The 18,433-nt window shown below is 49.7% G+C and overlaps 1 long non-coding RNA gene across 1 annotated transcript; it reads left to right on the top strand.

Annotated features, from left to right (window-relative positions):
• The first annotated feature begins 7,907 nt into the window (after positions 1-7,907).
• LOC127330688 (uncharacterized) lies at positions 7,908-8,637 on the top strand. The gene is made up of 3 exons (XR_011751138.1): positions 7,908-8,022; positions 8,114-8,236; positions 8,311-8,637. It is a non-coding gene; the product is annotated as an uncharacterized lncRNA (long non-coding RNA).
• The last annotated feature ends 9,796 nt before the right edge of the window (positions 8,638-18,433 follow it).

Raw genomic sequence — 18,433 nt, 5'->3', positions numbered from 1 at the left:
CCACATGGCATGCACAAAAGTGATTTGAGATGGTTTTATATCCAAGGCTACCCCCCAGGTGTATCCGGCTTCTCGGACAGGGGGTTCCTACACTTAGGCAGATTCTGCATGTATAGGGGGAACTCCCTCGGAGGTGAACCGGAGAGAAACTTGAGATCATATGGGATGATCCTTGTTTCCACATGTACCTATGACCTAACCAAGCTCAAATGGAGGCATATGCCCATCGGGGGACCCCCGATGGGATGCAGTCAAAGGGGTAGACGGCGCGGTCAACAGAACTAGGGTTTCGTCATAAATTGAGCGTCGGATGTAGGGAATGGCCCCAAAACTTGTGTGTGTCCACATGGCATGCACAAAATTGATTTGAGATGGTTTTATATCCTAGGCTACCCCCCCCCCCCCCAGGTGTGTCCGGCTTCTCGGACAAGGGATTCGAGCTCGCAAGATCACACAATTTCATTCAAGTGATGGGTTCATCATCACTTGACGTGATCAACAATCAACTCGCGTAGGCTATGCTTAACCCTTGACAACACCTGCTGATAGATGTTTCTTTTATCTCCATTCATTTGTACCTTATGTAGTGGTGGTAGCAATTCGGCACAAACACATGGAATTCAATATCTAAGATGCATTCGTTCATAAGTTTATGTAGCTTCTAAATTTTAAGTGTATAACTTTTGATAAACTATTCTAATCACCCCGTTCCTAAGAAATTTGGTCAATTTTGTATAAAAGAAAAATAAGAGAAAAAAAAATCTATGCCGACGGCCACCCTCGGCATATAGTCGGCCGTCGGCATATGGTGCCCGCGCCGACCCGTTACATGGGAGCTGGTCGAGCCAGACCAGCTCCCAACCCTAAACGCTCGCCCGCCACCAAGCTCGCCCCGCCCGCGCCGCAAGGCTCTGCCCCGCCCGCGCCCGCCCCTCCCCGTCGCCGGCTGCCCTGCCGCTGGCCGCCCGCTGCCCCTCCCTCCCGGCCGCCCTCCTCCGCCCGCCCGCCCAGTGCCCCTCCCTCCCCGGCCGCCCTCCTCCCCTGCCCCGCCCTCCTCTCCCCTATCCTGCCGCCGGCCTCCTCTCCCCCGCCCCCTCGCGCCGCTCTCCTCCTCCTCCTCGCGCCCGGCCCGCTGTCCCCTGGCCGGCCTCCTCCTCGCGCCCCGGCCTGCCGTCGCCTTGCCAGCACACGGTAAGGTTCCTCTTTTTTTATTTTTGCATTAGGTTTAGTTGTTGTAATTAATAGAAATAGAAATGAAATTGTGTAATTCATATGAAATAGAAATTGCAAATGTGAAATAGAAATAGAAATTGCAAATAGAAATAGAAATTGCAAATAGAAATGAAATGGAAATTGCAAATGTGAAATAGAAATGAAATTGAAATAGAAATTGCAAATAGAAATAGAAATTGCAAATAGAAATAGAAATAGAAATTGGAAATGTGAATGTGGAATTTGTTCTAATAATGTGAATTTATAATAGGCCATGTGGTGACCGCCTCGTCATGAGCACCCCGGCGTGACGATCCCGGATCTTGACGCACTTCTCGACGGTCGCCGACATCGACACTCGTTTGTTGGACTACTTCCTCTACAGCCGAGGGTGAGCTAAAACATCGCCTCCCCTTCTCCGCATTTTCTTATGTCACTAGATTCAATTTCCAAGTAAAGTTGCGTAACCTAGGTGTCACTTCCCGTCCGCGAGCGTTACGCGGATAAATATGCATTAGTGGTCCGCATATTTTGAACCGTAACGCTTGCGGCATTTACGGGACAGTCGGCGGATGCGTAGTTGTCTACGTTTTCCATGTTCTACTCCGGTCCGAGTCAGGATTTCGGCGGCGCCTCCCCGTTGTTCTCCGGATGCACATCCTCTCGGCTTTTTGCCGAGACGTGTATTGGGAGAGCAGCGGGGAGGTGCTGCCGAAATTCTGACTTGGACCGGGGTAGAGCATGGAGAACGTAACCAACTACGGGTCCGGAGGCTGCTAGGAGCCCACCTAGTAGAGATGTAGGTTGATGCATGTGTTTCGCCCGGTAAAATAAATAAAAATATGATGCATTTAATTTCCTATTTGATATAAATGCTATGTATGTGGTTTGGCTCCCAATAAAGCAGAGGATGGCTGATAATGGATGGATGTACAATGAGCGTGTTAGTGCGACTGAGAAAACAGCTGAGTGGACAAGGAAGACCCATTTTCTAGTGAATGAGTTAGCGCGTGGTACAAAGGGGCTGGTTCGGGCACTTTGCCCATGTGTTCGCTGCGTGAAGCGTCAACATCGTGGGAAGGATAAAATGTATAGACACCTTCTGCAATATGGGTATATGCATGGGTACGTCACGGAAATCGACTTTGATGAGCGCAAACGTGACAGAGGTGAGGTGGATGCGGCAGCGGCTCAATGGCAATGAGTACGATGGAATTAGAGACTTTCTAGATGATCTCGTCCATGCCAATGTCCCGGATTCGCCACCTCCAGAACCGGAGGAACCTCCAGAACCGGAGGAACCAGAGCCAACCGCGAAGGCCTTCTATGGTATGATTGCCGCGGCTAAGAAGCCTCTGTACGAGGGCGCCGCGATTTCTCAGCTCGATGCCATCTCCCAATGTCTAGCCGACAAGACCCGGTACAACACCACCCGTGAGGGCTTTGAAGCAAGTCTGAAAACAACTGGTAACATGTTGCCCAAAGATCATTGTCTTCCTAAAAGCCTGCACGCGACGAGGAGAATGATGAAGGACCTCAACATGGATTATCAAAAGATAGACTGTTGTCCGAAAGGCTGCGTTCTATTTTGGAGACAGTTTGCGGAGGACAAGTATTGTCCCATCTCAGAAGCGCCTAGGTATGAAGAGGTAACGGGAAAGGATGGTCAGGTGAGGCAGTCAAGCACCGCAAAGTCGATTCTTCGATATCTCCCATTCATAAAAAGAATCCAGCGGCTTTACATGCACGAGGAGACAGCCAAACAGATGACGTGGCACAAGTATGGGAAGAGATTCGAGGACGAAAACAAGCAGTTGAAGATGGGACATCCATCCGATGGTACGGCATGGAAGAACTTCGATAGGAAATTCCCCCTTGCGACAGCCGAGGCTCGGAATGTCAGAATTGCGATAGCAACAGATGGCTTCAATCCATATGGTATGTCGACTGCCAATTACAGTTGCTGGCCCGTGTTTGTTATTCCGCTCAATCTCCCTCCCGGAGTCCTAATGACGAGGAAGACCATGTTTCTGTCGCTGATCATTCCAGGCCCTAATTACCCGGGGAAGAATTTGAGTGTCTACATGCAGCCGATTGTGGAAGATTTGAACCACTCTTGGCACCACGGGACATTGACGTACGACCGAGCATCGAAGACAAACTTCTACATGAAAGTTTGGTTGCAGTATACCATGCATGACATGCCCGGGTACGCCCTAACATGCGGATGGTGTACAGCTGGTAAGTGGCCATGCCCAGTGTGCAGACACCGGCTTGAGTTCCTTTGGCTACAGAAGGGTCGCAAGTATGTTGCGTTTGACACGAATCGACAGTTCCTCAAAAGGAGGCATCCGTTTAGAGAAGACAAAAAGAACTTCAAGAAGGGCAAAGTTGTGCATGAAAAAAAAGATGTGCCGAAGTTTGATGGTACACTTGTTGAAGCCGAGCTACGTGCTCTCGTGCCGGCAGCGACGCCAACTGGCCATCAATTTGAGGGATATGGTGTAACGCACAACTGGACTCACGAGGCAGCCTTAACGAAGCTCGAGTATTACAAGGACCTCAAACTTCCCCATAACATCGATGTGCTGCACACTATAAAGAATGTCGCGGAGTCCGTCTTTCACACATGCCTGAACATTCCCGGGAAGTCAAAGGATAATGTCAAGGCTAGAGTCGATGTTGAGATCCTCTGTGATAGGGAAAAATTACACATGAAGCGTCCTATTGGCCGTCAAAAGAATTGGTTCAAGCCGCATGCCAACTTCTGCCTTGATTCCATCCAAAAGAAGGAGGCATTCAGGTGGCTCAAATACGTCGTGATGTTCCCTGATGGTTATTGCTCGAATATGAGTAAGGGAGTTAATCTTTCGACAGGAAAAGTCACCGGGCTCAAGAGTCACGACTATCATATATGGATTCAGCGGCTCATGCCGGTGATGCTTCGAGGGTATATCCCCGAGAAAGTCTGGCGAGTGCTTGCGCAGTTGAGCCATTTCTTCCGCACGCTCTGTGCTAAGCAGATATGTCCCAAGGTTATTGCAAAGCTACAAGATACAAGGTGCGGAGTTGCTATGCAATTTGGAGATGATATTTCCGCCAGCTTCTTTACTCCGATGGCACATCTCATTGTGCACCTCGCCAACGAGGCACTCTTGGGTGGCCCGGTGCGATTTCGTTAGCGATTCTGTATTGAGAGAGAGTTTAAGTATATTCGAAAGATAACTGGAAACAAGGCCAAGATTGAAGCATGCATAGCTGAGGCAATATGCCTTCGGGAGATGGCAGATGCCGCGACAACGTACTATCCCGATGATGTTCCCACTCAGCATAACCCGGTCACTCGTTACAATGTCGACGTGCCCGAGAATGACCCCAAGCTACAGCTATTCCAATTCCCCGGTGGCAAGGCTGGTAAAGGAACAAAATATAAATTGGAGAACGAAGAGAAGGATTGTATAATGCTATATGTGCTTATGAACATGAAGGAAGTGGTCCCATTCGTAAGGTAAAAATGGTGAACAAATTACTTTGCAGCTAGTAACCTCGTCTCGGTCTAATGCTTATTTTCTCCTTTCAGCGAATTCACGGATGAAATGTGGCCGTATGATGAATTGCCCCAACCCTCGGAGATGGACACTCTACTGAAAGAGGGTGCTCCCGGAATTAATAAAAACTTTGTGTCATGGTTCATGGAAAAAGTAATTTCTAACCCGTCCTCTTACATTGCAACATGTGACTTGTCCCTCTTATTACACGTAACTAATGCACACAACAAATTTGAAATGTTCTTGTAGGGCCGTGAGAGAAACGTTGATATGATAGATGAGTTGAAATGTGTTTCCCAAGGTTGTAGCCGTGAGGTGACCAAGTATGAGAAGTATGATGTGAATGGATTTCGCTTCCACACAGAGACGCACCAGAAGGGTCGGGCGAATCCCAAAACGATAAATACTGGGGTCTTCACCAAAGGAGCCAACAACTTTGATTACTACGGAAGGTTACAAAGTGTATACGAGTTGACATTCAATCGTACGAACGTGCAACTCAATATCGTCGTGTTCAAGTGTCATTGCTTCGACCCAATAGGTGGACAGAGAAGTGATAAGTCCATTGGGTTAGTTGAAGTTAAGCCTTCAACCACCTATAGCGGAGCCGATGTCTTTGTTGTGGCTCACCAAGCCAAGCAAGTTTATTATTTGCCCTACCCATGCCAGAAAGCGGAACTCAAGGGTTGGGAAGTCGTCTTCCAGGTATCGCCACATGGTAACCTACCGATTCCCTCTGAGGATGATTACAACAACATTGACCCTGTGACATACGAGGGGATTTTCTATCAAGAGGAACAGGACTTCGGGGAATATATTTAGAACCGTTTGTTCAAGAGGACCTCGGGAACGATGCAGAAACTCGTGGTGAGTCAGTGGTGGATCTAAAGGACATATCTATGCTCGAGAAGTTACTTGAGGCGAATGAAAATTATGATGAGCCTCCACCCGTCGACCCTTCAAGTTTGTACTCACAAGATAGTGATAGTGATAGTGAGCCAGAGAAAGAGAAAGAGAAAGAGACGGAGTATGAGAGTGAGAGTGAGAGCGATGATGCCTGGTGAGGGTCTTTTATTCTTAGTATTTATTTGTCAACATGCTTCTTAATTGCATTGTGCCTTTATTCTTAGTATCTTCATTTTATTATGTCAACATGCTTCTTAATTGCATTGTGCGTTTTATTCTTAGTATCTTCATTTTATTATGTCAACATGCTTCTTAATTGCATTGTGCGTTTTATTCTTAGTATCTTCATATAATATGTCTTTGTGCTTAACTGTTTTATTCTTCTCAATGCAGGTGACTGAACAATATGAGCAGCGGCAAGGAAGACTCGGCGAGCTTGCTTAAGACGCTGGCGCAGGTGAAGAGGAATATTCCTAGACCCACTAGACGGAGTGATCGAGCCCCGGTGCGCATTCCGCGTTACGACGATGGTACCGATGGAGGACGAGGAGGAGGAGGGCGAGGTGGAGGACGAGGACGAGGTGGAGGATGAGGTGGCGGTGGGGTACACATGGACTTTGACAAGCCACCCTCCGCTTCTGGCGACGTGGCTCCTGAGTTGTTCCTAGAGGGTCCGTCTAGTGGGGAGGTGGAGATGGAGACGGAGTCTACACACGAGTCGGACTCTAGGGCTGAGTTGGAGGTGATGGAGGGTGGGGGTGCGCCGAAGCCCTTGAAGATTCGTGGAGAAGCTAGAGTCCCCGAGGCGAGGAAGGAGCCGAAGACCCATGATGACAAGGCCCTTATCATTCCTTCGAGCGATGAGTAAGTGTACTACTTCAGAAATTTCGAACATGTATTTTCATCTTGGGCATAATAAACAATTTGGCATGTGTACTAATGTGTGATTTATTTGCAGCAACTGGACATGGGAGGCCAAGCCCCCCCGCCAGCCTAGCAGCTTGCTTGGGGCTCTGATTAAGAAGTTCTGGCCGGGAAGATACACTCCCCTTAGCACGCTCCCCGGTGGCGAGACGAAGCTAGCCACTACTTGGGCGGACTATGAGGATGCCCCTGCCGTAGGCTTCGCAACAGCTGCTGAGGCTGTGACCACCAAGTTCTGGGTAAGGCATATATTTCTCGAGCACCGTTCATAGTTAATGAGCCTAATGTGCTAACTCATGACTTTCACAACTGATTTATGCATGATTGAAGTGCTTCTATCGTGTGGATCCGGAGCATGAGACGAAGGCGCGTCTCACTTTGCGTGGCGCTTGCGAGAGGTTGACACCGCAGCAGTGGTACAACCAAAAGATCACCAGCGCTAGTGCCTTCTGGGCTAACAAGGGTAAGAGGGTCAAGAAGGAGTACTATGTTGGTAACCAGCCTACGGAGGAATGGGCAATGACCATTGAGGAGTACATGTCGGTGAGTAAAATGTCAATGAGATTCTACATTGCTGCTAAGTTTTCATTGAATTATCTTGAGCTGAGTATTGCGTTTTCAGGTTTGTCCCGAGTGGGCCGAGCAGCATAGGGAGGCATGGGAGGAGCTGATTAAGGCGAGGTGGCTCAGGCAGGACGAGGAGTTTGCAGCCGTGTCGAGGCGTAACATGGAGAACCGAGGCACCGGTGGCACACACTGCGCGGGAAACCGCGACTACACCCGCTTCAAGGGGAAAAAGGTATGTATATACATGGAACGACCTTCTTTCATTTCCCGCCATGTCTCATTTGTGATACGCATAACTGTTCTTTTCGCGATGCAGCTGGCCGAGGCAGCACCTGGGGTGGTGCTTCATGATCCCGAGATATATGACATGATGCGGACGAAGCAGAAGCCCAATCCCGCAGTGCCTCAGCCACAGTACTACGGCAATGCCAAGGCCGCCAAGGATGAATACTGCGACATGGTGAGGTCTCGTCACCCGGAGGTGGATGACCCCTTGCGCATGCCGACCGACGAGGAGTCGTTGGTCCTGTCGAGCGGCGGGCGTCCGCATGGCCGTTTCCCCTTTCTGAATAAGGTGGTCAAGCCTACCCACGCCACGAGCTACACGCGTCTCAAGCATACCCTCACCGCCAACAGCCCGCAGCCTCGTCCACGGCCTGCTCGTCCACCCGCCTACGATGTAAGTTTTCCTCATTTTCATCCTCCTTCCGGTTTTCCTTTCTACATGGATAAGTGTTGACGAGATTCATTGTTTCTGAAATTGTAGCCTGAGTTCGAGGCGGCCTTCGAAGCCTGCAATGAAGCGTATCAGCAGGCCGCTGCCCAGTGGAATAGGCAGAATACGGCCTACATGGCGTATATAGGAGTAAGTCTGAATCTTTCTTCTCGCTAGTAGATGACAAGTCTCAGTTTGATGCTTTATTTCTGCAAAGCCTAACTTGTAACCTATCTTGCAGGAAATGATGATTTCTATGTCTACTGGTACACCGCCACCGGCTCGAGTTACCGTGGCGGGGGACATGCCTATCATGCCATCGAGGGCAGCTTTCGCTGCGACTTACTACGGATCCACACCGGAGGTAAGTTCTTTGCCAAACCCGTAGTTACCACTTCCCTCTGCCTCGCAAGTTGCTAACATGTAGGGAACACGTAGGGAACGGGATGCTCCGGGAACCAGGCCTCGCCGGGTGGGCGCGAGGTCACACCGGTTTATGAAGGTGGTCCGTCTCCTGGGCGTTCTGCTGGTGCCTCTCCGTCGACTACTCCTGGGACTACTCCCGGTGCCTCTCCGTCGACTTCTCCTGGGCGTAGCACCGGTCCTTCTCCAGGTGGTTCTTCTGCAGCTTCTACCGGCGCGCAACCCCGGGCTGCTCGTTTCGCCAACGATAAGGGCGGACACACTCCGCCCGGGTCCTTCCTTCGCTAGTCAGCTTAGAACTAGGGTTTGCTTGCTACTACTATGTATTTGGATGACATGGCACTCTCCGCTCTCCGCTTGTATGCTATTATATGCACCATGTATGGTATTATGTGGATTATATGATATTTATGTGAATTATGACGAATTTGGTCGATTTTGGATGAATTTGGTCGATTATATGATTTTTATGTGAATTTGGTCGAATTTGGTCGATTATATGAACTGGAACTGGATTGCATTGCAACTGGAACTGAAACAGAAAAAAAATGGCAGGCGCCTATGCCGAGGGTAATGCCGTCGGCATAGACCCTGACATAGGGCCATATGGTCAGGTCTATGCCGAGGGGGTTGCCCTCGGCGTAGCCCGACGCGCCCAGGTGCTGCCGCGTGTCCACGGCCTGGCTGCATGGATCATGCATACGCCGAGGGCCAGGCCGTCGGCGTAGAGGCCCAGCTGGCGGCGCCACGACGGGCCACGTCGCCCACCCGCGAGGAGGCCTGGCTGCATGGATCATGCATACGCCGAGGGCCAGGCCGTCGGTGTAGAGGCCCAGCTGGCGGCGCCACGGCGGGCCACGTCGCCCACCCGCGAGGAGGCCTGGCTGCATGGATCATGCTACGCCGAGGGCCAGGCCGTCGGCGTACGGTGGCTTGCCGTTAACGGCGACGGCGCCACGCAACGAGGCGCCGAGGGCAGCGACGCCGAGGGTGAACGCGCACCGTGGGCATAGACAGCGTACGCCGACGGCCGGTACTACGACGACGGCACTGTGCCGTGTGCCGAGGGAGCTGTACGCCGACCAGATACGCCGAGGGCCACCGTCGGCGTAGCCTACGCCGAGGGCCAGGCGTGGCTACGCCAAGGGCAGCCGGCCGTCGGCGTCTGACACCATTCCTGTAGTGCGATGCGGCATCGCAATGGAGCGTCACATGACCAGTTGGCCGCCTTGTTGTTACGTCGAGCCGCACCTTCAAATTGAATGCATAGACCGAAGCTGCAGCGTATGCTCCTGATTTAGTTCATCTCGAGCTGACAGTCTTTGATGTTGTCCTGCAGGATAATATGTTGCATATTTTTCCAGAGCAGAACTGCCTGGGTGAGCGCCGCTGGCGTCAGCTCATGCCTGAAATCCCTTATCCAACCACGATTTAGGAGTAGATAAACTGAATAACTCCGGCTCTGAATCTTTGAGGCATTGGCTGCCACTCCATGGATCTATCCAAAACTTGATTTTGTTTCCGTCTCCAAGGTGGAAAATCACGGAAGAATTGAAGAGTACGGACAAGGTCATCAACCGGCAGAGGAAGGACTTGCCACGGTTTGTTGGGGTCATTCTAGAGGATTGCTATTACCATCTTCCCCTTTGAGCCAAGCCTCTCGCTTGCAAGTATTGAAGGCCAAGGCCGCCATACATAGACGGCCGGCACACTGTTTTCCAGCTGAGCAAGCATTTCCCTCTAGACGTGATCTCGTCTTGAGCCTAGAGAAGTCCATCACGTATCTTGTCAGCAGCTTTCGATTGCCAAACTGGAGGAGCTAGAGTGAACATCTGGAAGACCATCATCTCCGAGAGAAATGCCCCTTTATCTAGCCCTTGTCCTTACCCCCAAGCTTATCAAGAGCAGATTGGAAATCCACCTTGTGAAGCCGTTTTGCAGATAGTGGCATGCCGATATACTGACAGGCCGGGGATATGTTTGATGGGACCTCAAATAGCTTCAGCAATCATGGCGGTATCAATCTCATTGACTAGATCGGCAAAGTTTGTGTGCATCCCGGTCACAGATCTGAATTGCTCCAATATCCGCTTGATCATCGCAATGTCATGCTATAGCGGCCTGAGGAAGAGCGGCATACATGGACATACAGTGAGGGAGAGTCCGTCGTCCGAGCTATGTGTGCACACCGTGCTGCTCAGTCTCCACCTCCATCTTGGCCAACGGTAACAAACAATAGTGGGGATAGCCGAATAGTTGGTGGCGTTGACGGAGGCCACGACAATGTTGAATTTCCTCCGTGAGGTTGCCGTTGACAAGAATTTTAGTAAATGAAGTTAATAGGAGAGCAGCAGCCCTCCTACATCGTCCAAAGCCTCTGGCTTCAAGGATCTCCAACGAGAATTCCTAAGGGATCATATCAAAGGCCATCTCTATGTCCAGTTTGAGGAAAAGCGCTGACACGGATTTCTCTCTAAAGGCGAAGACTATGAAGTGGGCGAATAATCGGCTCCGCGGGCGAACATGCTGGCTCCGGCTCCGTGCACCTGATGACACCTTTGGAAGGGCTTTCTTGTGTGAACCGAAGTTGTCTTGTGGGGATTTTTAATTTGACGGAACCACTTGGTCTGACACTCTGACTCTAAACATAAATGTAATTATCATGGGACTAATTTTTCTTTGATAAATGCAGTCTGACATGGGCTAACAAGCTCGTTCATACGAGGTGCTAATCTCTTCGCATGATCTTGGTTACCAACTTGGGCGAAAAATCCAGTTATGCTGATTGGTCTGAATTCCTTTTGGGTGGGCAGCTGCATGTTTCGGCAGCACAATGAGGATGGAAGTGTAGATGAAGATTGGCGGTAATGCAAGCGGTCCCAAGTTTTCTGGAAGAATAATGACGTGTATCCGTCTAGGTTAGGAGGCTTGTCAGAGTTATTAATTTATCTTGTGAAGCTTCACATTTTGGATCATTAATTGGATGACTCCATTGATATCCCACGTCAACTCCATCCATCAGAGTAGCTAACTCAATACATCTACTATTTTATCACCACTATTAAACATGATCAATCTTGTCCCCGCAAAAAAGATGATCGACCTCATCTAAAGGAACAAACTATCTAGTGAGCCAAAACAAATGAAATTTTATCACCAACGCCATTTTTATCACTTACTACTTACATACAAAGGCATTGTGATGTAGCCCCGCCTAACGATGACACTACACCATGGCCAAGGATTTCTCCAAGTGGACCGACAATACGAACCCCCGCTATATATGTCAAGGTGAACTCTATCCTCTCTATGGTCGATCTCAACACCCACTTGAATGGTATGCTACCTCATGCCTATTTTCGTTGTGTCATTAGGTGCAAACATCGACAAGGACCAATAGAGAAGGAACTCCCATGATGCAAGGAAGAGAGAAGAAGAAAGAAGAAGGAAAGAAGAGAGGAGGAGATCGGGCCAGCCCAGGACCCGGCCGACCGGACCCCAGGCCGGACCACCCGGTCCCAGGCCCGGCCGACCGGGCGGCATACCGGATCCGGCCGGTCGAAACCGGAGCCCAGGCCGATGCCAACCGGGCGCAGTACTGAGGCTCCGGGAACCCCACCCGGTCACCATCCGGCCCAGGATCCGGTCTGAACCGGATGGGCCGGCCCCAGGCCCGGTTTGACCCGCCTCCTGACCGGTTTTCTCGGGTCTGTCTCAGCCAGATCTTTCTGGGTCGGTTACTTTTGTACTTTTTCGACCTGAGTCGCCCTTTAAACCTATATAAGTGCCCAGGGCGCCCACTCTTGCTCTTTAGACAAGATTTGGCTTAAACCTACTTTGAGCTTTGTCTCCCTAGAACTAGGTTCTTTGTATCAAGGCACTTTTGTTGGAGTTGTGGATTTGGTTGTGTGAGATTCTAGTGTTGCCCACTCTCTCTCTCACTTCTCGATTCATCTCCCTCACCGATCTCTCACCCCGGAATTCTACCTCGTGTCTCTTCGGGTTGATTCTATCGGCGTGGTCCATCGAGCCACGGGAGTAAGATTCGATTGTATCGGGTTGGCGTGCGTGTGTTTGTTCTTCGTATTCTTCGCATTCTTCACCTCTCCCTCCTTTCTCCTCTTTAATTTCGGGTCAATTCGCGAGATCAGGCCACATCCTAGCCCTTAGGCCACACCATATGGTATCAGAAGCTTTTTGTTACCGCAATTTTGACCCCCCACCCACCCAATTTCATCTCTGAAAATTTTTCCAAAAAAATCCCCAAAAAATAACCCTAAATTGCCTTTTGATGGATCTGCGATTTTGTTGCGTTTTGAGTGGTTTCGGTCCATTGATTCGGTGTTATTGTGGTTGATCTACTATTTCCCCCACTTTTTAGCCCCCAATTCCATCGTTTCCCTTCAATTTGGGTCGATTTGGTTGGTTTGGCTTAAGAACAGGAGAGAGAAACGGCATCCGGCCCAGGAACTGGCCGACCGGATCCTAGACCGGGCCATCCGGTCCCAGGCCCGGCCGACCGGGCGGCACGCCGGATCCGGCCCCGCCACCGCTGCCACCATCACTCCTCTCCACCGTCGGCAAGCACCGCCACTCCCTTCATCACCGGTAAACACCGCCGGCATACCCACTCCATACCACCGGTAAGCACCGCCGCTACCCCACCACCACCACCACCGCGAGAGCACCGATAACACCGCCGGCATACCACCGCCACCGCGAGAGCACCGATAACACCGCCGGCATACCACCGCCAAGCTACTTTGACCCGACTTATCCGCTAACTTGTTTTTGCTTGTTCCGGTTTGAGTGCCTTGTTTGTGATACTAACCCGCAGCTCCGAAGCAAGCGGCGACATCCTCGGCACCCCGAACTTGCAACCGTACATTTGACCCCACCACCATCATCGCAAGTTGGTGTTCATCACCACCTACACATCTTAGGTATAACTTGCATTCCCTTGTAACCCCTCTTCTTTTGCGACCTATCCTATCGAGCATTGCTTATCAAGTGTTGCGAGACATTGCACGTGGCCCCGTTGTGAGGTGTGTGTGTGTAGTGTGGAGTCAAGCTTATAAGCAAAACTCGTGTGGAAAATATAACAAAAACGAAGCTAACGCTAACATAGTGCAAGAAAAGCCGCAAAAAGAGCAAAAAGCGTGCAAGTGCCACCAAATACAAAAGAGTGCCAAGTGCCACCAAAATACAAAAGAGGAAAAGCTTTTAAGCAAAAGAGAGAAAAGAGAAGAGAGGCCACGTGTAAATCTTGTTGTCTCTCATGTTGCAACCAAAGCTTTGCCTCTCCTTGTGTTAGTGTGACACCGAGCAACCTTGCTAATGGGTTCTTACACTTTTCCGCTCATTCCTTGGTCGCACTAACCCCGTTCATCTCGTGTGTGAGTTCCATATCTTTTCCGTGTTTATAGTGATCATCGCTTTGACATTTGATTTTTGGATTTCACCCACTCTTAACAATAAACTTGATTTCGGATTTTGTCTCTTGGCTTTCCACCATCCTTCCCTAACACCATATTTGCTAGCTTTTGCGTGTGTCTTTGTGTGTGTGCCCGATACAATTGGTTTCGCTCTCGGCTTGTTTGATCGCCCCGATCCTATCACACCACGGTAAGGTTGCGAGGTAATGTTCTTCCACTAACATCTACCACATAGATCTTGTCGTGCTAACATGGATAGCGAAGAAGAGGATACGGAGGACTACATGGAGCACTTCGAGGAGGATACCTCCTCAAGCACCGCGGATGTGGAGCAACATGTGGAGCTCGACACCGACTATGGCTCCACAAGCATCATCGACATGACCGACATCGAGGAGCTCGACATCGACTATGGCTCCGCAAGCATCGTCGACATGACCGACATCGAGGAGCTCGACATCGACTATGGCTCCGCAAGCATCGTCGACATGACCGACATTGAGGAGCTCTACATCGACAATGGCTCACCAAGCATGGACGATATGGTGGAGCAACACCACGAGTACGACCTCGACACCATGGTGGAGCCTCACCTCGACTTCACCTTGAGCAACACCGGTGCTCCCAAGTACCCCCGCTTGACCAATGGAGCTACATATGAAGATAGAGGACTTCCAAGATGGCGCCACCATGAGAGTGCTTATGCACAAGATCATCTACATCGAGTGCATCATATGGATCATCAAGAGTGTCCCCAACATGATCGTCATCGACACTCTTCTCCATGCTCCACAAGGCGCCACAAGCAACATGCCAAGTCGCATGAGCCATCATCTAGGCATGTCGAGGATCGTCATCGACACACACCATCTCATGATCGTCGTCGACAACCACCACCTCATGGATCCCATCGACATATGTCACCACATGATCATCGTCGACACAAGCCACCCCATGAGCGCCATCAACCAACATCTTCCACGGATCTTCGATGACACCCCTCAAGCAATGGTGATGATGCGTGACGACGAGAGCCTCAACATGACGGCGACAAACACCATCATAAGGTGTCTACCACTCCGAGGATGGCAAGTGCACATCACGCATACCTTCCTCATAAGGTGACTTCCACCTCTTGTGCCACCACCACAATGGCCCCTAGCTCGTCATATGACTATGGACTCCGATGCTACAAGTGCAAGCAACAAGGCCACCTTCCACGGGAATGTCCCAATCTCCTATGTGAGGTGTGTAAGGCCAAGGGTCACATGGCATGGCAATGCACAACGCCAAGCGCCAAGATGCTCTACTTCGACGAGCTACAAACCCAAGCCACCAAGAAGCCTTTGGCGTCCACACTTCAAGATGAAGATCAACAAGGTCAACTCAAGGGTGAAGTGGATCCAAGCCTAGCTCTCAACGACACTTTGGCGCCACCGCTTGAGGACGACTTGGGAGGCGATGGAGTTGAGATGGTTGAGCATGGGAATTTCCCTTCAACCAAGGAGGCGCATGGAGATGAGAAAGTCGAGCCTACTCCTATATGCTTGATTGATGAGTTGGTACCAATCCCATGTGAGCATGAGAGCCACTTAGCCCACTTGAGTGAGAGTGATAGTGAGTTGAGTGACTTCCACCTCATATGTGAGATTGAGTGCTTCCACTTGGAGGACATGAGCGAAACACCGAGAGAGTTGCGAGAGGTAGTCGATAGGTCCATGGAGGACATCACATTTGCTAACACGTTAACCTCTCCATCGATTGTGTCTTCTTATGTTGCACTAGGTTCCATGGATGTCAAAGCGCCGACGATGGAGAAGAAGATGTACATGGTGCATGAAGATGATGATATCACACCATGCTTACTTGAAAATGAACATGGAGGCCACATCGAGCCTACCTCTTCCACAACACCTACCTCACATGAGTGGGACTACAAAGGTACGTATATGGGTGTTGATGATGCCATGATCCCACTAGTGGACATGATGACTTATGAGTGCATGCATGATTTTGATGAGACAATTGCTATGTCATATGCTTCTTTCACTCTCCCTTGTGATACTTGTGCCAACATTGTTGATCATGCGGAATTAGTTGCTTATGATAATATGTCCATGCCATGCGATGAGAGTTTCACTTTCTCTCCTATTGCTTGCAATATGTCGAACAATTGCTCTTTCTCATGTATTGCTTGCAATGAAAATGATGATGCTTGTGTTGTGACAACCTTGTCGAACAATTGCTCTTTCCCTAGGTTTCTCGACAACAATGATACAATTTTGAACATGTTTTTTGCTACATGCTTGCAATATTCTCCCATTAATGCAACCAAAATGTTGAACACTTTCTCTTTCCAATGCTTGGTTTGCAATGATGTTAATATGCTTGTGAATGAGATTGCCCCCATAGCTCTCTCACATTTTGGAGACTTTGCATATATCCATGTTGAGCATGTTCTCATGTTTACTCCGCATGTTCACCAAATCTATTATGATAAATTGCTTAATGCTAATGGTGATGTGCACAAGAAATGGAACATCATGATGGATGATGTGTTCATATACCATGCACACACGTTGTTCTTGTTGTCTAACATGTGTGTAGGTACCCAAACTCCATTGTCAACCTCGATTAAGCACGAGTTGACAAAAAGAGCTCTTGAGAGCATAATACAAGTGAGTTCAAGATCGAACCCGGCTCTAATACCTTTCCCATGCTTTGCATTGAACATGTCGAACAATTTCTCTTTCTTATGGTTCTTTTGCAAGCATGATGATGTGATTCTTACCGTTGGTATTGCCACAAATATGAGGACCAATTTCTCTTTCCGATGGTTTGTGTGCACACATGTTGGCACAATGGTTGTTGTATGCCTTGATGATATCATCATACACTCCAAGAATCTCAAGGACCATGTCACCCATGTGAGAGACACCTTATGCATCTTGTGCCACTCTTCACACAAAAAGTTGCTCTCCTTTGAATTTATCGTTTCATCTATGGCAATTGAAGTGGATTCTTTGAAACTTGAGGATACTCATACTCGGCTCTTGCCAACCATAATCGCCCAAGCTAGAAGTTTCCATAGCTTTGCCATCGCACATAGCAATTTTGACCAAAATTTTGCCGCCGTGACTTGCCTTTTGATTGTTCCATTTGTTTGGGACAATGCTACACACCACATTTTTGACAACTTTTTAAAGAATTTTACACATGAAACACCCTTTGCTTTACCCAATTTTGAATACATCGACACTCTTTTTGTCCTCATTTTTTCCAAATGTCTCTTTGAGAAAGGACTTGATGCTTCGTATTTGCATGAGAGCTTATTATTCAATGATAACAAAATTGGCATACCCAAGCTCTCTACTCGCAAGTTGTTTTCCCCCAAGTTTTCCTTCGACCACGACTCTATCCCTCCACCACTTCATGGGAGAACCGTCATGGACTACAACAAGGACGCCCGCACCACGACGAACGTCCATAAGGATACACGGGCAACTATACAAGAACATGTACTTCACCAAGCTACAAGGATCAACGACTACATCACCGACAAACAAAATTCCAAGTTCTTGGTGAGCAAGACGTTCACCATCTCGGACCTCTCGCCACAACATGGAGATAAGGAGGAACAAGAGTCGAGGACGACTCTTCCCCAAGGGGGCAGATGATGTAGCCCCGCCTAACGACGACACTACACCATGGCCAAGGAGTCCCCCAAGTGGACCGACAACACGAACCCCCGCTATATATGTCAAGGTGAACTCTATCCTCTCTATGGTCGATCTCAACACCCACTTGAATGGTATGCTACCTCATGCCTATTTTCGTTGTGTCATTAGGTGCAAACGTCGACAAGGACCAATAGAGAAGGAACTCCCATGGTGCAAGGAAGAGAGAAGAAGAAAGAAGAAGGAAAGAAGAGAGGAGGAGATCCGGCCGGCCCAGGACCCGGCCGGCCGGACCCCAGGCTGGACCACCCGGTCCCAGGCCCGGCCGACCGGGCGGCACACCGGATCCGGCCGGTCGAAACCGGAGCCCAGGCCGATGCCAACCGGGCGCAGTACTGAGGCTCCGGGAGCCCCACCCGGTCACCATCCGGCCTAGGATCCGGTCTGAACCGGATGGGCCGGCCCCAGGCCCGGTTTGACCGGCCTCCTGACCGGTTTTCTCGGGTATGTCTCGACCAGATCTTTCTGGGTCGGTTACTTTTGTACCTTTTCGACCTGAGTCGCCCTTTAAACCTATATAAGTGCCCAGGGCGCCCACTCTTGCTCTTTAGACAAGATTTGGCTTAAACCTACTTTGAGCTTTGTCTCCCTAGAACTAGGTTCTTTGTATCAAGGCACTTTTGTTGGAGTTGTGGATTTGGTTGTGTGAGATTCTAGTGTTGCCCACTCTCTCTCTCACTTCTCGATTCATCTCCCTCACCGATATCTCACCCTGGAATTCTACCTCGTGTCTCTTCCGGGTTGATTCAATCGGCGTGGTCCATCGAACCACGGGAGTAAGATTCGATTGTATCGGGTTGGCGTGCGTGTGTTTGTTCTTCTTGTTCTTCGCGTTCTTCACCTCTCCCTTATTTCCCCTCTTTAATTTCGGATCAATTCGCGAGATCGGGCCACATCCTAGCCCTTAGGCTGCACCACATTGTTAGAGCATCATATATACTCCTACTAGAGATAGCACTTGGATAC

This window comes from Lolium perenne, chromosome 2 (genome assembly GCF_019359855.2).
Source record: "Lolium perenne isolate Kyuss_39 chromosome 2, Kyuss_2.0, whole genome shotgun sequence".
NCBI lineage: Eukaryota > Viridiplantae > Streptophyta > Magnoliopsida > Poales > Poaceae > Lolium > Lolium perenne.
Note: the sequence above shows the minus strand (reverse complement) of the source record. Positions and strands in the feature narration are given on the sequence as shown.